The sequence below is a fragment of the Taudactylus pleione genome, unplaced genomic scaffold (assembly GCF_031769625.1).
Source record: "Taudactylus pleione unplaced genomic scaffold, aTauple2 ptg000673l, whole genome shotgun sequence".
NCBI lineage: Eukaryota > Metazoa > Chordata > Amphibia > Anura > Myobatrachidae > Taudactylus > Taudactylus pleione.
Genome location: NW_028285075.1, coordinates 1,173,338 through 1,197,045, shown reverse-complemented (window position 1 = coordinate 1,197,045; position 23,708 = coordinate 1,173,338). Strand labels below are relative to the sequence as shown.

General features: G+C 45.8%; 1 protein-coding gene across 1 annotated transcript in view; it reads left to right on the top strand.

The window, feature by feature from the left end:
* The window catches only part of CAMTA1 (calmodulin binding transcription activator 1), a 1,701,345-nt gene that overhangs the window by 601,073 nt on the left and 1,076,564 nt on the right, over nucleotides 1-23,708 (top strand). The gene's annotated exons all lie outside the window — the stretch shown is intronic.

Here is a 23,708-nt window from a genome sequence, read left to right as displayed (position 1 = left end):
CCAGGTGGGAAGCTAGCCATCATCATGCTGACATGGTGATGGGCCTATTTTTATGTGAGGGCCCAGAGTTGTAGCTCCATACGCCCCATTGCTAATCTGGCTTTGCTATGCAGAGATGAGTATGCGCAGAGACCTGTCCAACAAATGCACTAAGGTTGGGGATGGTGCAAATGCGTGCACTGCTTATTATGATGCCTCCTCATCATCTGTGGATGGAAGGGGTTGGTACGTATGGTCACAAAGTGATAAGCAACTCTGGAAATACCCATTTATTCCCAAATACGGAAAGCAGCCCAAATCCTGGTCGCTTTTTGTGCAGCTCTGTACCAGGCCCAGAATGTAAGCAACTTGCTGGAGTGAGAGATTAGGGCACCACCGGGCCCTAGGGAAGATGCTGTATTAGGGCCCTCTACCTTGACACTATTTGTCTAAATGCCTACATAAGAACAGGTTCAGGTAATTCTGGCCCCTTAGTGCCTACCGGGTGCTGGTGGGAGTTTAGGGGAGCTGGTGGCAGCTATGAATACAGGCGACTGAATTCCTCCAAGGGAAGAATAGTGTCCATAAAAATAGTTTTTTTACATTTGCAATGCACCTGTCTGAAATCCTGTGATGGGTCTTGCCAGTATCCAGCCCATTTCACAACTATAACCATCTAACTGCCCACTCAGACACGCTGACACATATCAAGTGGCTTTCTGGTCTGTTTGCTCTGCGTTTATGATCCAGGCACACTCTCCTTTATACAAGCCCTTTATTATTGAGTGAAGGCCATTAAGGGTGAACCAATGAGGGTGGACCACTGAGTATGAACCAATGAGGGTGGACCACTGAGTGTGAACCAATGAGGGTGGACCACTGAGTGTGGACATGTTTCCTGATTTGTATTAGCTAGCTGATACTGCGTCACTGCTGGGGCTTCTAATTGGTCAAAAATACAGACTAATGGTGCGTACACATGGAGCGATAAAACTGAACGATATGAACGATAATGATATATATGCCATGCACGCAGGCCAACTTGGATGATATCATCAACTTTGCCTGTTCAGAGATGCGGCAGGATGGCTTCACTGAAAGATATCTTTCAAGTTGTTGGTGGTACAGATCGTACTGTGTGTATGCTCCATAAGGCTGAGATAAGAAAACATGGCCCCATCTTGTCTTGGACCAATGGAGATCTGGCTGACACAGTACCAGTAATCAGATTATACTGACACACTTACGATTGGAGTATCTTATCAGACTTGTACACAGTAAATATTTAACCAATGTATTTTTTTATCCACATCCTATTTGCTGAATGGTTCTTGTACTGGTGTAGCCTATTACACTAGTGGTTGATTAGAACTGTGGCTCTATTAGTAAAAATCGCTGGTCTTAAAAGTAATCGACTCTCAGCCTCTGACGTATATAAAGATTTACTGACTATATATTTATGAAAGGTGCAATATATATATATATATATATATATATATATATATATATGTATATACCTAATTTATTTTCTGTTGTGTGCCCCTATATTATCCCCCCTATGATGATATGCAGCCCCTTGCCCTTTCTCTAGAATGCTCTGGGACTGTGTTTGGAAAGGTGCGGAATGTATGGGAGCATTCTGTCGTCATGACAACTGCATCCAAGCATCTGTGCTGTGTACTGCTGTGGAATGTTTAGTTACACACAAACCATCAGTTTGTTACCTACTGAGCAAGGAAATTACAATGCCATATATATATATATATATATATAATTGTATATACATATATATAGTTTATTGCAACATTATCTTGGGAAAAAAAAACAAATGTGGTAAAGATGTGTTTATATTTATTTATTTTCTGGTATGTGAGTATAATAGAATTATACTACACTGTATTAACCTCTAAGCCACAGATAAGTAACCTTCAGCTCAGCAGCTGATATGGAACTATAAGTCCCAGCATGTCCTTACATGGTTTCCTGAATGTTTCGGTGCCTTCTGTGTCATATGAGTGTCCCTGTGCTCCTATACTCAGACATGTGCGCACGACCTAGGCTCTTTAATCGACAACCATTTTGCAGACAGTGACAGTGAATGTATCAACCTCAGAATCCGGCCTTATGTGTGCGATGCTGTTCCCCCTACTGTAAGTTAAAATTATATTATAAGTCCCCCAGGAGTTCCATGGCCGCATAAAGGCGCTGACCTAGTCACAGACCTCTGCATTGCCCCCTAAGCTCAAACAAGCTCCCGCTAACTCTTGTCAGGTTTATATGTGCAGTATTGAGTTAGAATGGGGAAGGCTCTAGTATACCCCCCGCTGGGCTGAACATCAGCATGTCTTTTGTGTGCTATAATTATTATATTTACTGTGACATGTGTGCGCTGTCATGTTATATAATGCGCACAGCTGACAATCATTACCCTAATCGAGCTGGATAGACCTCACCCGGGGACTGATTCTGAGTTGGGTGCAAATAAAACAAAAAAAACAAGTAACTTTGCACCTGGGCAAACCATGCTGCACAGCAGGGGGGGAAATACAATAGTGTTTGTGTGCTTGGTGCAAAAGAGTCCCATGAAATAGATCAGTTCTGTGCAAAGTCCGCCGACTCCGCCATCCACAAAGCCCCATGGCATGGAAAGAGTGGTCCAACAATGGACGGATAAAGTCGTCCTCACTTTCAATGACGAACCATGTAGTTATGCAGTGAGTAGCGCATGCACAGTTGCCAATTGCTTTCTATGCATGTGCAGTCTGCAGATATCCATCCACATTACCACTTGCATCCTACTCAGAATCAGGACCTGTTAGGCTCTGATAGGAGAGGGTTAGGCTGCTGGGAGATAGGGTTAGGCGCTAGGCAGAGGGTTATGGTTAGGCTGCAGGGGGGGAGGGTTAGGCACTAGGCGGAGGATTATGGTTAGGTTGCAGGGAGGGTTAGGGTTAGGCTACCAGGGGATAGAGTTAGAGTTAGGCTGCTGGGGCATAGGGTTAGGAGTTAGGGTTAGGCACTAGGCGGAGGGTTATGGTTAGGAGGGAAGGGTTAGAGTTAGGCTGCTGGGGGATAGGATTAGAGTTAGGCTGCAGGAGGGGAGGGTTAGAGTTAGGCTGCTGGGGGACAGGGTTAGAGTTAGGCTGCTGGGGGACAGGGTTAGAGCTAGGCTGCTGGGGGACAGGGTTAGAGTTAGGCTGCTGGGGGACAGGATTAGAGTTAGGCTGCTGGGGGATAGGGTTAGAGTTAGGCTGCTGGTGGATAGGGTTAGAGTTAAGCTGCTGGGGGATAGGGTTAGAGTTAGGCTGCAGGAGGGGAGGGTTAGAGTTAGGCTGCTGGGGGATAGGGTTAGAGTTAAGCTGCTGGGGGACAGGATTAGAGTTAGGCTGCTGGGGGATAGGGTTAGAGTTAGGCTGCTGGGGGATAGGGTTAGAGTTAAGCTGCTGGGGGATAGGGTTAGAGTTAGGCTGCAGGAGGGGAGGGTTAGAGTTAGGCTGCTGGGGGATAGGGTTAGAGTTAAGCTGCTGGGGGATAGGGTTAGAGTTAGGCTGCTGGGGGATAGGGTTAGAGTTAGGCTGCTGGGGGATAGGGTTAGAGTTAGGCTGCTGGGGGATAGGGTTAGAGTTAGGCTGCAGGATGGGAGGGTTAGGGTTAGGCTGCAGAGGGGTGGAGGGTTAGGCTGCTGGGGGATAGGGTTAGGGTTAGGCTGCAGGAGGGGAGGGTTAAGGTTAGGCTGCGGGAAAGGTGGGTTAGGGGGAAGGTTAGGGTTTAGGGTTAGAGTTAGGCCACTTACCTAATTGTGTCGGGATTCTGACCTCCAGCATCCCGACTGCCAGGATCCCGTACCCTACCCCAGGGCCTTTATGTAGTAATGCAAACATAATTTCAGATGTGCTGTTCTCCTTACTGTCCCAAATCACTGTACCAGTGGCAGAGGCTTCATGCTTATCCTGTAACTGATACCAGCGTCGTGTTCTATGGAACAGAATTTATAGACTTTACTGTATATGCTACGTTGCACCAAAGTTGGATCCTGAAAAATGTGTGTTGAGTCCCGCTGTGTTACCTCACAATGAGTTAGGCAGGTAGCAGCGGCTTTGATTTATAAACTCCTCTTTATATATAAATGATGAGTGTCACGCTGATTTGGTGATGTAATTTATAGGGGTGATACAGAGACCAGCATGCATTCACTTCTTGTTATTTTTTGTTTTATTTATAAATAGCTGTAGATTCATGTTAAATTGATACAATTATTGTTTTTAAATCTGCTTTCAAAGAGGGGTTCCTACTGCGTTGGTGCCTTTCATGGATGCCGTGATATACAACCGTCCTAGAACACAGCCCGAGGCTATAGCACATGTTCTGCCAATCTATCTTTTTTTTTTATAAATATACATCGGAAAAATAAGCTTAGGTAGACTATATAATGAGCTGGGGATTTTTTTTTTTTTTTCATCTCCAGGTTATTCAATAACCAAGTCGTGTTTTATAGTAGTTATTTCTCGTCATCATGGGGAGACACATATATAACATATAATAGGGATACAATGTTTTCAGTTCAAACTTACTGTATTTTTGTTACTATGAATATTTTAAAAGTTTTGGACAGGATCTATAGTTTTAAACATCAGGAGAACGATCACAATGTAATTGATTCTTCTCTGCTGTGAAAAAAAATATGTTTAATGTACATAGCCATCCACAAAGTATAATTTTCGGTCATCTCCGCTGTGGCGTCTGCTGGTGCACTCCCTTTAGGATATAGGTAGTCTTCATAGACAGATGTGGGGGGGGGGTTTCCAGCTGCCCGGAAACCCCCCACCAGGCCGACGGATCAAACCATGAACACAATAGCTATAATGTATAGTACGATTTTACAAGTGCTGTGGATGGTGAAGGAAGAACTGGGTAGATCCATTAGCGCCAGACCAAATTAAAGCTTGTTAAGTGATTAATATGTCCCCTCCATGGGCTGGGCACACTCTAGAATTAAGCATAATAATCATTAATAGTTAGTGCTGTAAATGCATTGCTGGGAGGTGGGGGGGGGGGGGAGTCCACCAGTGCTGCACCAAATCCTTTCTCCTTGCAACAACAGCTCTGAGTTAGGGCCTGATTCAGAGCCGGACGCTCTGACCAGAGCGCTCGCTCTGAATCAGGGCCCTCCTCCATGAAAATGGAGCGGCCTCCTGGCCGCTCGCATAGCTGTGGGTGGCCACCCACAGCATATGCGAGCGGCCAAAAAGATGGTCGCGATGGTCTTGACCATCGCGACCATCGGACTTGCGACGGAGACCCTGCGGTAGGGTCTCCCTGCCACAAGCCCTAGAGTGATTTTGGCTCTATCAGAGCCAAAATCACTCCCACTGACATCACTAGTGATGTCAGTGGGGCCGGCTTCAGACGGTAGGCGTTCCCATGGGAACGCCTCCGTCTGGCCGCCACGCCCCCGGCACGCCCACCAAAGGGGGCGTGCTGTCAATCAACATTGACAGCACGCCCCCTTTGGTGCGAGACCCGGAGCGATGGAAAGCCCGTCGCTCCCCGGGTCTCGCGCATGCGCACGACGGAGCTCCCTCCGTCGTGCGCATGCGCAGTGGGGAACATCGACCCACTTGCGACCGTACTGCCGCTCGCGAGTGGGTCTGAATGACCCCCTTAGTTCCTCTGTCCAGGAAGCAGTGCTGTTTGCACCTTATGTTACCACTGTAGTTGATGAAGGGTGAGAATTTGGTGTGGTGCCACCAGTGGTGAGTGGTGAGGGGTACCCTGGCATTATAAGCACCCCCTATTCTGCTAGTTGAAGGAAGTCTGGCTTGTGACTGAAAATGTGCTTTGTTTTATTGGACAAGTCCAAAGCTTAACATACAAAATGACTGATATATTTATTTATATGTTCTAATATTTTTATTTATGTTATTTATGTACAACTGCAAAACTGATTGAAATCCACTCAACTACTGTCGTAGGGGAGGCGTGCAGCATATTAATAAATTATGTCTAAATGAGAAATTAGAAAGTATTGCTAAGAATTCCTGTGAGAAATGTTTAGTAGAATGCTAGTTTTAAATCCCTCCATGGTTGACAGTTTTAAACTGTTATACACGGCTAGTGCTCCACAAATATATTCCTGATAATTGTGTTTACTTTATGTTATTTTTATGTTTGTTTGTTTTTTTAACTTTAAAAAAAGTGTTAATAAAAACAAAGTATCAAAAATGCTGCTGTATTAATTAAAAAAAACAAACTGAAAAAAACAACAACAAAATGTAATGGTTACATTTTCTTTAACATAAACATTTTAATTGAATGAAACTAAGGACATGTATTTTGCTGTAATATTGTTGACATAGTGAGAGGCACAGGAAGATTAAAATAAATGACCTTATAAAACTCTTAGCAAACTGATACTGATCTTTGGATTATTAATCTGATATATGTTGCATATTTGCACACTGTATTTTGCAGGTTTTGTGGGCAATGACTGTGCTCTGTGTGTGTCTCCTCAGCGCCTGGCTTTCGGGTAGACGGTGGGAGGGGAGGCACCTACGGAAATTAATTCTGAGTTGACATCTCCTGTAAAAAATTGTGGACTCACAGTGCTCTATCAATAAGACTTATTTACATTACTTTCATCTCCTGTAACCGGCTAGCTCTGAGGTACTTTTTATGGAATCGCCCAGCCTCCCTGTATTAACAAGAATGAATTCATACATTCATACAGCCATATGTGCCAGGGCACCGAGAGGGAGGTGTTACAAAGTATGCGGGCTGGGCCTGTCTGAGAGCCCAGGCATACATGTTAAGCGCATGCCTGTTAAGGTAGCTCAGGGGCGTGACCATGCAGTGCTCAGTTTGTACAGAGAGCACTGGTAAGCACAAAGAGGGTGTGGCCACATGTTAGCACCTTGGCCACGCCCCTGAGCTACCTCATGGAGGCTTGTATATGTGTTTAATGCAAAATGCACTCATACGGATGCAAGTTTCAATCCTGCCTTTTGAAGTGCATCGGTTCATGTGCTTTGTGGAACAATGTTGCGGATCGCAGTGTAAGAAAATACAAGTTTGACAAAAGAAAACTAAAACATTACTTCAAATTCCAGTTTGTTATCCAAGCAGTTATCACTGCTTGGATGCCCAACTAATGGAATCCAAGTGTTTCTTTCTCCTTCTCCTAAAATACTGTTTGAGTCATTTATGTCTTAAATAAATCATGAGAATAAGCAACGTCTATTGAAAGTATTGAAAAAAACCCTCAGTTTGCCCTTGTTATTAGTAGGGCATTTATAGTGTATTCTCAAGGCTTCCATGCAGCAGTGTCGGACTTGTCCAGCAGGGGAATGGGGGGAATCCAAGGTGGGCCCCTATTATTGCATTCCCATTGAGGGCCCTTCGTGGCTCAGTCTTCCGCTGCCCTCCAGGATAATGCACTGTGGGCCTAATTCAGAGCCGCTCCTAAGCGGCCGCTCGTTCGCTCTGAGCGATGTTTGCACAACTGCGCATGCGTATGGGTCGTAATGTGCATGCGCAAACCAGTCATTGCGGTTGGAAATCGTGCGCTCGCAAAACAGCAAGGGGCAGCTAATTTGATTGACAGAATGTACCGTTTGTGGGTGGTAGCAGGGGAAGGTGCTTGAAAACGGGGGAGTGGAGATCCGAACGCAGGCATGCCTAACGGTCAAAAGAGCGTTTAATGGGAGTGCATAATTAGTAAAGGAGCGTCATCGATCACGTCACTTGGATGTCTTTTAGCCTGAACTGCTCGCAGTGATAGCGGTAAGTAAAACCTACCACAAGCACTGCGAGCAGTTCAGATGCCTTTCGATGTTCCCGATTAATCTAATAAATACCGGAGATGACGTGTAATTCGAACGACAAAGGGTCGTCTTTACAAAATAGCGAGAGCATTTTTCGTTTGCTCGCTCAGACATAGAGGCGTCAACAAACCGCAAAGAGCGAGCACTCAATTTAAATAGACGGCCCCTTTTTTGGAACGACCGTCCGCAAATAGCGTCCGGCTCTGAATCAGGCCCTGTGTGCAATAAAAGAACTCCATTGGTTTGTATGAGGCATTAATGCTCATAAACACTGCAAGCAATGTTATAATGAAGGGAACATTTGTTGGAGAGCAGCCATTCGCTTACATTGTGCTTTGAACTGTCTGTGTTGAAGTTCGTTTGCCAGGCTGTGTGTACATGCCATGCATACCGGAGTCCCTGAGCTGGAGTAAAGGTGCCAACAGTAAGGCAATTTATATTAACCTTGTAATAAGCACTTTATTATTAATTATTCACTGGGGAAAAATATAAATTGTAAATTTTCTGCTCTTTTGAATCATGTTGCCCGTAGTATACAATATAGCTATATGCAACTTTCCTACCATGGTCTTGTACCACATCAACCCATAGACAGGCAGCCTCCGCTAGTAAGCATAATGCGCCACGACAAGACGCCCTGGATGGCAACTCATGCGGCTTCCATTTTTTCACCAGGCACAAGCCATTTAAGCAGCAAATATCTTTTAGCAAATCCACTAAGTAGCCCAACATAGGGGTTGGGTACGGGATCCCGAGGGTCAAAATCCCAACTGAGGGCCTGATTCTGACCCGCTTGCGAGCGCTGAGCGCTCGCAAGCGGGCCGATGTTGCCCAAGTTCGCATGCGCGACGGAGGCGGCTCCGGTATACGCATGCGCGAGACCCGAATAACGACGGCCAAGCCGTCGTTATGGGTCTCGCACCAAAGGGGGCGTGCTGTTGATGGTGATTGACAGCACACCCCCTTTGGTGGGTGTGCCGGGGGCGTGGCTGCCCAGACGGAGGCGTTCCCATGTCATTGGGACTGATTTTGGCTCTGATAGAGCCATCGCGACCATCATTTTGGCCGCTCACTATAGCTGTGGGTGGTCACCCACAGCTATGCGAGCGGCCAGGAGGCCGCTCCAAAAAGGAGCAGGGACGGCCCTGATTCAGAGCGAGCGCTCTGTCAGAGCGTCCGGCTCTGAATCAGGGCCTGAATTTGGTAAGTATTTTAACCCAAATCTTAACCCTTAAACTAACTCACCCCTCCCGCAGCCTAAGGCTGGGTACACATTTAGCGATGAACACCCAGCCGACCTGTCGTGCGACGGGACCTGTCGGGGGGTCCCGGCATCAGCAAGTGCATCCACACTTGCCAATGTTGGAAGCGACATCGTGGCAGCGGGGGCCATGCTGCATTCGGCTGCTTGGCCCTCGCTGACTAAGTCGCCCATCAGACCTGCGCGCATCGTTAGTGACATTGAGTGTACACACTGGACGATGTTGCCGACATGTCTGATCTGGCCGGATCGGACAACATATCGTCTAGTGTGCACGGCCTTAACCGTTCCATTACCTAACCCTAACTCTCCCCCTAGTGCCTAACCCTAATACATACCGTCGCAATTTGTCGAGATTATGATCATCGACATTCTTATTGTCAGTATCCTGACTACATCCCCACCATAACGTGTCTATCATTGCGCTGATTCAGGTATGGACGCTTCGTCATTGTACGTAGCGACTGTGCTACAATATGCAAAAGCCACTAGAGGTAATAAGACCCCCACTGCCGGCTTCTCTGATCCGCTGCCCCTTCCAAAGACACAACCATCGGAACAACCGCCCGAACATCGGTCATCCGAGTAAACCTTCAGGTTACTCAGGATGGGTGTGTATTTCATGCCGCTGGGGCCGGTGAAGCTGAGTCCATGAACGCAGCCACTTGCCTTTGCCCGCCCTGAAAATTGGCAACACTTGCCCGTTTTCTGGGGCACTGGCCGTCGCCATCCCTCCCCTGCCTCCAAACAGCCATAGCATGTCAGTCATGCTGCGGCTTGAGGTCACTTTGTGCAATCTTGCTTCTGTTTTCAGGAGGTACCTGCAAATATTAAGGAACCCCCACATGTACTATGTAACCTATGGAGGGATCGCAGCAGATATCTCTGCTCTCCGAACGCAAGGCAGCCCTCATAGGTTTCTATGGGAGCTGCTATTCAGTTGCATCTACCAAATATTCTGGAGCTTGGTCCCGATGGCTAACATCATCTGAATATGGGCTTCTGTATGATGGATTCCTCTCTGTGTCACCTCGCCGACGGCCACACATGCACAGTACCCACAGGGGACCCGAACCAAGACCCAGTGTGATAGCGTAAGCTCTTCCCAGCAAGAGCTGCTTACTAAAGTCATACGAAAATTTACATTTTCACGTTGCCATTTTGAGGGTTGAAATATTTATCTCGTCCGCATTTAAAATGGGAAATGTGTTAAATATGCCCCTATATGTGAAGGAAGTTCTGTCTTAAGTATAATTTTGCAAAGGCTATTTCACTGCAGAGCTTTCCCATGATGCTCTGCCAAGTATTAAAGTTCAACAAATAAGTTTGAAACGTGGATCATCCAGACTGTAGCGCACACTGTTACTTTGCAAACACCGCTGAAGCTTCATCATAGGGAATAAGGCAAACAGAGCAATTTCTACATCGTTCTTCATAACAAAATATACATTTTCAGTTTGATGTCCCGGCCCACGGTAGACGCTGCATTGTTTAGTGGTTTGAAATACACATTACAGAGGGTCCTGGGAACACTTCTCGCTAATTTATAGCGGCGTTATTCTCCAAATCCTCATAAAAGATTCACAGCCAGATCAGGCTATGTAATATACATATGATAATTGTAACGAAAAAAGAGAGAGCATTGTTCTACGCAGACCTTTACAATCAATACCATTATCGTTTATCCCACAGAACAGTGGCGCGAGGCTGACCGGCATTCTACTCAGCACCCAGTTTGACCCAGTGGTCTCCCACTAATTATACACTTTCATGCAGGGATGTTTCTTTAGGATTAATGCTTAATTGGCCTTTGAATTTAAATAATCTCTCTGCTCAGGCTCTAGATTTAATTATAGTTTTGAGTCTGCATTTCCATGCCGGCAGTTCCATTTTCCATGCATCCCCATCTTCTTGGCTCTCGCTCTAAAGGAGAGCAGCTTGTACAGTACGTGAGCTCCAGTTTGCTGGGGGATATGTTGAACCAGGCCTGTTGTTCCATATAAATGTGAGCACCTGAAAGCACCAGGTAAGGTGCGGATGTCGATTTAATGTTGAAATGGCTCTACCCCTTTAACTAGTCCTGAATTTTAGGGCTTCTTGGGGGCCGAAAGGGTTATTTCTAGGCCAGAAAACAGGTGTTCCCTCATGAAAAAAACCCATGATAATTATTATGAAGTAAGGTACAAGACTCGAATGTCGGTATAGACAAAATGTCGACACTCAAAATGGACATGCAGATGTGTCCACATACATCTATCCTCCGTGCGCTACAAGCCGCTCCACACATAACGCAGGAGCTCCGCGTGACTTGGTAGCGCCTGGTGTCTTTTCATGCGAGTTTTTACCTTCAAAATGCATGTTATTCACACAGTGATGCTTGTGCTATATTTTCACATCGATGTGCAAATAAGACACAATTGAAGGTAAAAAAGTCGCACAAAAGACACTCGGCCCTACTGAGCAACGCCTCGGTAGGGCGCGATTAGAAGGGACGGTTAACGCGCAAGGAGGCTAGATGTATGAGGACCCATCTGTAATGTTGACATTTAGCGTCAGGGTTACTGTACCTACACACTACACAATTATTGGGCCAATTTGCGATCATTTCACTGATAAAACGATAAGAAAACATCCACAAACGCATTCATTCGATTTTCTGATCTGTCGGTCAAGAACGAAAATCTCGGCCTCAAATTCCCGATATGGAGCAGTGTGTGCGCATTCTCATCATCCTTGTGGGTGGACATATGCAAAATCGGTGTGGTGTGGTGAAAAATCGCTAGCTTCTATTGAAAAATAGCATAATGTGTATCACAGATACTGTGGCAGGCAATTTGCAGAAAAATCGCCCCCTTTCTCGTCCCGATCAAAAAATAAATCTGACAGTGTGTAGCTAGCTTTAGGTTGCGGCTAGGGTAGGATTAGGGCTGTAATCACTTAAAAACGTTATGTTGACATGCCGACTGGCAATGTTGACAATGTGTGGGCATTCTAGTTTGGACATGTGCTGACATTTTGTACAGTACCACGCCTGTCTTTTACAGCTATTTCTAAAAAAGTATTCACACCCCTCATGTATCCTATTTTATTCTATTTCTGTTCAGTTTATATGTTGTGATTTATTCTTTTCATGCTCATTTCGAGATGTTGATAGAAATCGGGGGAAACTAGTGTTAAAAAAATCTTAACTGTGTGACGTTTGGGCCCAAATCTCCCTGACACCCATTTTATACACGCCCCTTATATTGTTCTTTGAAGTATAGGTGCCGACCTGGTTTGTCTAATTTTAATTCCAGCCCTGTTTTCCTGCCATTGCTTAGCAGTGATATTTGGCCTAGCAGCAAGTCAATATCCCAGGCACACAGCGCTCCCAGCCCCGAGGAAAGGCTGCTCGGTATTAGCCTACAATTATTCCTTGTGATTATGCTGTTCTGGAGTCACATTCGGGGCAGCAGCCTGGTAAACTGTCATTTGCAGACAAACAGATTGTAGCTCAGTAACATAAGGAGAGAGCGGAGACGGGTGAGAGAATTTATTCCGGCAAAACGCTGATTTGTATTCAGGCGCGCTGTAAAAAATGAGACTGATGTGTGAGACAATTGAAGTGAGCGGAGAGGGATCTGCATGGTTGCAAGAATGTGCAGACCCTGCGACTTAGAGCCTGACTTTTGTCATGAAGCCGGGGGGTTAGCAAAGGCTGAAGCTCTTGTGTTCTTACAGAGGATATGGCTGACAGAAGGACAATCGGCCTGACGAGGGTTACATCCTGGGGCATTGGAGGGCTGTCTGAGTTCGACAGTGGGCTTTACTAAAATTAGGTAGTCATTGGGATAGCAGGGAGATGGAGTCGTTTTGAGTTAGGGATTCTATATTATGTATATATTTTATATATTTATATAGTGTTCACTCTAAGTCATACTTAACAACTTTTAGCTCCCTCCATCCGAGAGGGAGCAGTCGGGCTTCCATGGCAGGGGGCGTGTTGATTCAAAAGGGGTCGGAGCATGGGCGTGACAGCATGATTGCATCATTGTGGCCCCACCCCCTCTTCACAATGCTGATATTAACGGCAATGTGAAGCAGGGAGCAGGGCCACGATGACACGATTCAGCGCAAATCGCTGACAGGTCGCCAGGGGCCGGGAGGCTTGTCTACCTTTCCGGGAGGCCAGGAGCGACATCCAATTTTTGGGAGGCTCCCAGCCGAATCGGGGGTGGGGGGGTCGTTAGGCAAGTATGCTCTAGGTGCAGGGTGCTGATCAGTGAGGAGGGCATATTTTAATTTTAGACGTGATGTATCGATACAGCTATTGTGCTGTATCATATTTGCCAACTCTCCCTGATTGTCAGGGAGACTCCCCGAAGTAGCAGCAATCTTTCTGACACCCTGAAGAGTTTTGCAATCTCCCTGATTTCACCTTACCCCCACAATGAAACTGTTATATTAAATAAAATGAGATATATATATTCCAATGGGATCATTAATATAATTTCCCTGCACTGGCTATAAGGCACAACGATCCCTATGGCTACATACATTTTATTATAAGTTCAATGTGTTTTCATCAACAAGTAGATCTTACTGTCTGCTGTTGGGCTCATTTACATTTGGATGTAATGGTGCGTACACACGTAACAATTTAAAAGGACGATTTGAACTATAACGATCTCGATATTGTTATCGTTACCGTTATCTTTCCAATCGTTCTTTTAAATGGTCCCTTCCAACTTACCGTCGACCAGCAATGCGCGGCCATGAATGGACGATCGCGATATCGTCCATCGACCGTGCATGCCGGTCAACTTGCTCGATTTTCGAGCAAGTTACTATAGGGAACCGCGATCTACGATGGCGGATCGTTATAGTCGTCGGCAAGTTGGTGGTGTGCTGGGTGATCGATATTGATCATCCAGCATACCAGGGAGGGTGCATAACGATCTGCCAGCGATATTGTATCGCTGGCAGATCGCTATGTGTGTACGGACCATAAGTCCGTTTTATGACACGCCTCTCAGATGTAGCAGTACTCGCCCACTTTACTGCGACGCTCATAAGTACTACTTTCACAATCTCCCTGAAATTCTTTATCAAAAGTAGGCAAGTATGACCTGTATTGATACGTCTAAAGTTTTGCCCTTCAAAATTAAAATGTGTCCTCAATGATCAGCACCATGCACTTAGAGTGAACACTATATATATATATATATTTATGTATACATATATATATATATATATATATATATATATATATACAAACAAAAATTCAGAAGGCGCTAAACTTCCGTCGAAGTTCTTGAATGACACTCTTGATCTTATTCCTTGTGTCGTACGGAATATTTCTTCTTTAACCCAAAGTTGGTAATGGAATATTTTAGATACAGTCTTTCTTTAACCATATGTGTATTTTCGTAGGTCTGCAAAAAAACCCGCTCACCAAGGAAAACACCCAACACAGAAGGCCAAACGGCCATATATTAGTATAAATACCAATAATTTATTTTGGTTTATTTGTAAAAATATGAATTTAGTCCTTACATAAAATAGCCAGTCAATCGTTTGCACCTTTGAGGGAATGCTGACAATACACCCACTATCACCCTTGGGTGTGAGCTCAAATAGCGGGGTCCACTCAGAGGTATTTAGATATGACGGCTTTCGATAACCCTATGCATTTCGCCCTTCGCAGAGAACTTCATCAGGGGTCATCAAGAAAACGATCACAATCGGAAATCAGGCACTAATTAACAGCTCATCTTTCTGAGGATAATGAATGCAATCCAGAATTGGCCCCAATACAGTTGGTTGCAATATACACGTCCAGTCTCAGTGTCAGTGATTTTTTTGCATAGATGCTTATAACTCAACATACGTGCAAATACTGTATACACATTTATTTCTGTACATGCAATACACTGGGGTGCCAAGAGGGGGAAGGAGCCGGTGCTAATTACCCTGGCTTGTTGGAGGGACCCAGGACCCAGGTCCGACATCGACCCCTTCTCTCTTACCTGTCAGCAGCCCAGCGCACGCTGCTGTGTGCTCTGCTGCAGGGGAAGACCACGGAGACTTACTCACTGCTGCCACTGAGCAGCAGCAGTCTCCTCTCCTATGCCCGTGTTTGGGGAGGGTGAGGGGCTCGCAGTGCCTCTTTCCACAGCGGCGCTGCAATTAGAGGTTTTTTTTCTGCAAATAGGCCACGCCCCCCGAGAGTATTGGGGCCCAACCTGCTCTCTACGGTCCTGGCAATGCAGGAGAATGTACGGTACAGCCAACGTGCGCTCAACTTTGCCCAGCCCCAGTGTGTTTGGAGTCTGTATTTAGGGCCTGATTCAGAGCCGGACGCTATTTGTGGTCGTTCGTTCTAAAACAAGGGGTGGCTATTCAAATGAACCGTTCGCTAATTGCGGTCTGTTCACGCCTCTAAGTCTGAACGAGCGAGCAAAACTTGCGGTTGTAATTTTGTAAAATACGCCCCCTGGCCGCTCGCATCCTACGTCATGTCCGCTATTTATTAGATTAATCGAGCACATCGAACAGCGTATGAACTGCTCGCTATTCTTGTGGCTGGTTTTTTCAACCGCTATTTTGTGAGCAGTTCGGAGTAAAAAAAAAACAAGTGACGTGGTCAATGACGCTGCTGTATTAATTATGCACTCCCTTAAAACGCCCGTTTTGACCTTTAAGCACGCCTGCGATCTAATTCCACACCCCCGTTTTCAAGCACCTTCCCCTGTTACCACCCACATACGCCTCCTTCTGTCACTCAAAATAGCAGGCATTCGCTATATAGCGAACAAACGATTTTCGGCCGCACTGACTGATTCGCACATGCGTATTAAAATTAGGGATGTGCAGGCTCGGATAGGTTCGAGTTTGCACGTTGAGTTCGGATTTTTCCCTCCAAAAAAACGGAACTCAGAAAGAGTCCAGGAATGATGATGTTCGTCCATGTAAGATGACGTTTAGCCTCTTTCTGAGTTCCGTTTTTTTGGAGGGAAAAATCCGAACTCAACGTGCAAACTCGAACCTATCCGAGCCTGCACATCCCTAATTAAAATCCATACGCATGCGCAGATGTGCGAACATCGGTCAGAATGAACGAGCGGCCACTTACGAGCGGCTCTGAATCAGGCCCTTAAACTGGAAGTGAATAAAAGTTAAAAGTTATCGTCAAGTGGTTTTTCTATGACAGCATAAGTGACTTCATCGCCCTTTGCTATCACAAAATCATTGCATATTAATTAGAACTACAGATTGTGGATTTCTGTGTGTTTATGCTACATGATATATTATCATTTCAAATTATAGTGGTTCCTTGGAAAAGATACTGCTGGCCGGATCCCTGTCAGATTTTACCATACCCATCAATACACTCCAGATCATGGACAGCATGTTAGCGCCACGGAGTTGAATAATGACGACATACACGATTAGATGCAGCAATTCATCGGATTTACTAGCAGAACGTTTTGATAATGAAACAATACCTTTCAGACGATAAAAGAGATCGTTAGTTTTGGCCAGTACACTCAGCAAGATGGCATAATCGGCTAGCAAAGGTTTCTCGTGAACAGGCAGATTACTTATGAAGTTGAGAAAATGTCTATTATTTTTAGTTAACCAAACCTAAAACTAACTATTGTTACCGATCTTACTACAGAATCAGGGCTTGTGAGTGAATACACATTCCCGCTTCTCTGCTAGTGTAACAACAGTTTCTGATGGTTAAAAAGGACATAAACTACTCATTACCCACAAGTCAACTACAGAACCTCGTTGCTAAATGAACTGCTCCCTTTGTTAACATATAACCCGCATTGAGCTCAGGAGCACTGAGAGGGAGGGGGAGGGGTAGAGGGGTACTAGCTATCATGGTCCGGGCTTGTTTGAGGGGCCCCTCTACAACGTGCACTGCTACAAAGCATAGTATTTTCCATTGATTTTTTGGAGGGTGCACGGTCCCATTCTGGAGGTGTGACCTCCTCTGTATATACAGTATATGAGATCCTGTTCAAAATGTCTCAGTGTGGTTCTCATTTTTCCTTTTGTATGACAGTAGCATATTTATTTTACTGTAATTGTTGTAAAGGGATGGGACAGAGCACCACTGGTCCCCATAGGTAAACTTATGCAGTTGCTCTACCAGCCTATTAGATGTGTGCATGGAACTAAGGCCCTCATTCAGAGGCGGTCGTAAGAAGCGAGCGCTCGTAACAGCTTTAGCGACCGACCAGGTTGATGGTCAAGACCATCGCGACCTAAGGTTGGGTCTCGGCAACCGCAAGCCCCAGGGAGCTTCCTGCTCTGATCGAGCAGGAAGCTCCCCACTGACATCACTGCCGTCAGTGCGGCCGCCCACAAAACGGCAGGCGTTTGTGAAACCAACCCCCGCCACGCCTACAAAACGGGGCGAGCTGTCGATCACCATCGACAGCCGCCCCTTTTGTAGTGAGCTCCGCAGCGAGAGAATTTCTCTCTCACTCCGTGTCTTGCGTGCGTGCAGTGCGGCCGCTGCGCGTGCGCAGGGCCTCAACATCGACCCGGTTGCGAGAGCTCAGCGCTTGCGACCGGGTCTGAATGAGGGCCTAAATGCGTATTAACCCCTGTATGCTGAGCCGTACGCAAATCTGTATCATGACTGATCCCTATCTTTACTCTTGGATCACAGATGTCACATACTTGCCGAGAATCTGGCTGTCCCACCTGGTAGGAGGCAGCTATGTAGGTACAACGTGGGGGGGATGGTGTGGAGCGGGGGGGGGGGGCACGTGGCTGCGCAATTGCGTAATAGCAGCCCCGTTCCTGCTACACAATGCCGAAATTGCCAGCATTATGCAGCAGGGGGTGGGGCATTGTGACACGATTCAACGCAAAACACTTCATCAGCTTCCCCTGGACCACCCACTCATATTAAATAAGTTGGCAGCTCCAAGGAGAAAGTGGACGGTGGCGGGGTGGGGACTGCAAGCATACGGCGGCTGGCCAGGAGACTTTTCCATTCTTCCGGGCGCCTCGCACTGCCACCCGATTTTCTGGAGCCTCCCAGACGTTCAGAGAGAGTAGGCACATACACATATGAGCTGTCACCATTATCATACTTGCACCATGCCCCCTCAAACCGCAAATGGATGGCATCCAACTCTGCATTACTAAGTTCCGGCGTATGCGCAGTGCGAAAACAGGCAATATACGCTCAGCATATACGCTCAGCAAACGGGCATACAACTTTGCATCAGCCGCAATGAAAGCAAATGGTAGATTGGTTGCTATGGGAACCTTTGGCCTTAGCATATAACCTGCACAGAAATGAAATTGCTACACGGGGGCAATGATATCAATCACAGTCAATCACGGTATTTGCACATAATTGGCTGCCTTAATGAAATGACCGTTCAGCTATAGTTTTCTACCAGAAATGTTTATTAAGTATAAAAGAAATGGCAAAAAGTGCTGTGGACAACAAAAACTATCCCCGGGGACTATCCAATCAATATGGACATAAGCTAACATGGAAATAACTCTGTGTTGTTTTTACTTATGAACATAAAACTCTGTAATACAGGTTGAGTCTCCCATATCCAAATATTCCAAAATACGGAATATTCCGAAATACGGAATAATTTTGGCATGACGAAGATAATGAAACCTTTGATTTTTGATGGTTCAATGTACACAAACTTTGTCTAAGGCTCAAATTACTAAAAATATTTTATAAAATGACCTTCAGGCTGTGTGTGCTAACTGCTGTAAAACTACTAGTCTCAGCATGTCCTGCCAGCCACTGCCTGTCCGACTATCTGTAAAAACACCGGGGCGATCAGCGATATTGGCGAACGCTTTGCAGGATATTACCGTGTCCAACTGCAGTGTGAAAACTACCTGTATAACGAATTCATATTCATCACTTCTGTCCTAAGCTTATTATCTGCACATAGATGTCCTTATAAATGGAATATTGCTAAATTGAATGCTTTAAAAGATATTTTTTTATACCCAAAGTTATTAGTGAAATATTCCATTTTATTTTATCTCATTTTAGCCTCATACAGTGCAATTATAGAGATAAAAAAGGTAATTTGCCACTTTTCCTTAATAATACAGCGCCTAAAACATTGCAGGACAAATGCGCATCGGTATTTTACTTAAATATGGAAATAGTAATAGACGGAAACCGCATTTTAGAGAACTGCAGAACGGCACATGACGAGGCATCTCTGCTGTGAGAAACACTTCATCAAAATAAGTTTTCTTCTTGTCCTTGTCTGGAAATTATGGACATAGTAAAAGTTTGAAATACGGGTGACCTCAAGTTTACATTTGGCTGGAATAAATCTTCGCATACAATAACAGAGCTGGCTCTTCTAGTTATACTATCATGCTCCACTTATTTATCATCTCATAGCTGTCAAACTTTCCACTTGCCCTGCACCATTCATGGCTGGACTGGTCATCCGGAACTTTTGGCAAATGCCAGAAGGGCTGATGGCCTGGTATGCAATCGGAAAGCCGGCTGACGTAAGCCCGACATCCGGCTTCCCGAATGCTTTATCCCGGCGAGGGTTAAATGACAGGCATCTAATTCTAGACGCCTGTCATTTTACCGACGCCGGGAGACCGGCGCCCGGCATCCCGATCGAAGGGATGCCGGGCACCGCTGTGGACAGCTGCGGGGGGGGGGGGGGGGAAGGGTTAAGTTTAGGGTTCCCGGGGGGGATTTAGGGTCAGGCACCTTCCCGGGAGGGTTAGGGTCAGGCTAGGGAGAGGGAGGGTTAGGGTTAGGCACCCCCGGGGGGACTTAGATTTAGGTGATGGGGAAGGGGGGGTTAGGTTTAGACAGCGGGGAAGGGGTGGGTTAGGTTTAGGCACTTAGAGGGGGATTGGGATTAGGCACTGGGGGGAAGGTTAGGGTTAGGCACCCCTAAGGAGGGTTAGGGGGGTTATGTTAGGTTAGTTCATACTTACCTGCGGACGATCGGGATTTTCAGCCGTGTCGGCCTGCCGCTGTTGGGATTTGAACCGCCGGACACAAGTCGTATGTATTCCGATGGCCTAATGGGCCAGTCCGGCGTTTGGATGCCAGTCTGAGCATGCTTACACACGTGTGCCATGTGACACCCCATGACTCACGGCGCATCCCTATGAGATGCGTGACCACTCCTTTTTTTTCCTGTGCGTGCCTGCGTCGTGTTCACGGAAGGAGTACTAGGACCTATATTAAGCACCAGTCTGTCCCTGGCAATGTTGTGTTAGTCACACCAGGACCTTCATCCCTTCCCGTTGTTCTTACAATCTAATCCCTTACCGCTGGCATGTAGACACCCACAGTGATTTGAATTCATTGACAAACTTACCTGTATGATTTTGGAGCCTGGTGGAAGCCCAGACAATCGTGGGGAATGAAGGGGACAACAAATTTCATATGTAGAGCACGCTAGAAGGGATCACACCCAATTATCCAACACTTTCAGGCAACAATTTGGGCCACTGGCCCACTGTACCACACCATCAGGGTTCAGGTCCTTTTCATAGAGTTTGTATTTCCACTTTACTGTTGAGCACAAAATGCTGCACTCTGGATGGATAATGTGTGTGAATAAAATATGTCTGTCTATGGCACCTCTATGAAGACCTTTTGTATCCCAGCTTGAACTCCACAAACACTCTGAGGCTTACTTGATAAAATTACTCTTGTGTGCACCAATGTGCCCTACCACAGGCTGACAGATAGTGGAAGGAGCAGGGTCCCCAGCAGCACAGAGTATATCAGGAGATGAGTGATGTGTTAGTGAAGACAGGGCTGTATGTGACAGGGGCAGTGCCATGATGTGAGGAGGGGAATAGAGGCAGCAGGAAGCCACAGACTGAGAGTTATATAGTGGAAGGAGCAGGACCCCCCGCAGCACAGAGTATATCAGGAGATGAGTGATGTGTTAGTGAAGACAGGGCTGTATGGGACAGGGGCAGTGACATGATGTGAGGAGGGGAATAGAGGCAGCAGGAAGCCACAGACTGAGAGTTATATAGTAGAAGGAGCAGGGCCTCCAGCAGCACAGAGTATATCAGGACATGAGAGAGGTGTTAGTGAGGACTGAGCTGCATGTGACAGGGGCAGTGACATAATGTGAGGAGGGGAATAGAGGCAGCAGGAAGTCACAGACTGAGAGTTACTGTATATAGTGGGAGGAGCAGGGTCCTCATCAGCACAGAGTTTATCAGGAGATGACTGATTTGTTAGTGTTACAGGGCTGTATGTGACAGGGGCAATGACATGATGTGAGGAGGGGAATAGAGGCAGCAGGAAGCCACAGACTGAGAGTTTTATAGTGGAAGGAGCAGTGTCCCCCAGCAGCACAGAGCATATCAGGAGATGAGTGATGTGTTAGTGAGGACAGGGCTGTATGTAACAGGGGCAGCGACATGAGCTGAGGAGAGGAATGGAGGCAGCAGGAAACCACATACTGCAAATTATATAGTGGAAGGGTCAGAGGCCCCCACAGCGCAAAGTTGTGATGTTAGACTCCTGTTAAGCTAATTATGGGAGTCAGAAGTGCCAAACTCACCTCTATACAACAAAGCCATACAACATCAGTTTTTGAAAGTAATATATATATGTAACTGAGTGTCATCCCGAAATTGCCCCTTCACCAGAAACAAAAACACTAGTCACATTACAAAATGCTGTAACTAAGATGTTGCCTTTGTGCGACAGCCTCTGACACTGATATTTCCGAGGTCACGCGATTGTTTAAAAACTTTTTATATTTAATTATACAGGTCTGCAAAACTAGAGAAGCTCAGCCAGCAACTGCATCTGCATACATTATTTTTTAAGCTTTTTGAAACACGAAAATCCCCAAGTACAGGTGGGGAAGTGAAATATCAATTCGGTATGCAGAAATGGTATTTAATTATCAGCACAGGAGTCCCTTAACATTATTACAGATTAGCCCGCAAGGATGTATATGGAAATGTAAGACTATTCAGTTACAGCATAAATCTTACAACACTGCTCTAAAAATCCACAGAGGGGTTTCTAAGGATTTTCAACATCCCGTCCTCCGTATTAATGTTGTACATTTAGATGGTACACCAAGAGCTCAAAACTGATATGTTGCAAAATCAAACACTTGAGTTGCAGGGTACAGGATACGTAGCACGTTTCAATATTGATCTGAATTCTAATTTATATAGCTGCTGTGTTACTTTTAAAGGGGAGGGAGAGAAAATAACAGAACAAAAAGGTCCAAGGCAAAATGGATTGTCATTTATCACAATGAGCTGATCTCAGGTCTGGCTTGCCTTTGTAATGGGCGGAAAATTATATAGCGCGTCGATTCTTTATATCTTCCTCCTTTACAAAAAAGATAAAAATACACTGGAATCATTTCCCTGACACTTAGCGAATCATTGTTTGCAAATCAGGAGGGAGAAAAAGATTGTTCAGGCAAGGAAGGAGGGTAGAACATAGAGGTACAGGAAATATACCGAGTGGGAGTTCAAAAGTGAAAATAGGTCTCTAAGGCAGTCAGTGGCAAACGCAGGATTTCCAGAGGGGGCTTTCCAAATTTTAGAGCGAGTGTGGCCTGTCCATAAAGAGGGCAGAATTACTACTTAACCAGCTTTAATAAGCGTCATACAAAGTGTATTGTGTGTAATAATTCCAGCATATACAGGACCAGCGATCACATTAAGCCATTAGATGTGCCAATAGGCCATCCTGCCTGAGCTGAATGTATTTATTTTAGATGTGGGCACCATTCCAGACTATTGGAGCAAGTCCGGGAGCCTGGAGGAGCAGCAGAAGAACCTAGCACTGCCCTGGACATATATGTACATATTGGGCTCTATAGCAGTGCATCTCTAACAATGCATGTTTTCCAGATCTTCTAGTTGGAGCACAGGTGTATTTATTACTGGTGATACATGTTAAAAAATCCACAGGTGGTGCTAATTATTTCATTTGTGATTCTGAGAAGAACATGCAGCACTAGTAACAATCTATTATATTATTATTATGTACATATTGGGCTCTATAGCAGTGCATCTCTAACAGTGCATGTTTTCCAGATCTTCTAGTTGGAGCACAGGTTACTTATTACTGGTGATACATGTTAAAAAATCCACAGGTGGTGCTATTTATTTCATTTGTGATTCTGAGAAGAACATGCAGCACTAGTAACAATCTATTATATTATTATTTCTATAGTGGTCATGGTGTGGGCTGGGGAGGGGGGTTTCCAGGCAGACGGAAACCCACCCTGTTTGCCTATGGCATTCCTGAGGGATATGGCGCTGCCTCTCTTGTGGAAGATACATTGGGAATGGGATGGAAATACCAACGGCTCAACAGCCGCCTGCTCAAATCCCGACAGTGGAAAGCCAACAGTAGGAGATCCCCATGGCCGGTGGTAAGTATCCTAACTCTCCCTTAGGGGTGCCTAACCCTAACCTCCCCCCTAGTGCCTAAACCTAACCTCCCCCCAGGGGTGCCTAAACCTAAACCCCCCGCTCCGCACCCTAAACCTAACATTCCCGGGGGAAGGGGAGGTGCCTAATCTCCCCCAGGAGGTTCCTGATCCTAACTCCACCTTCCACTAGCCTAACCTTCCCCGGGGGGGTGCCTACCCCTAAGTCCCCCCGGGGGTCCC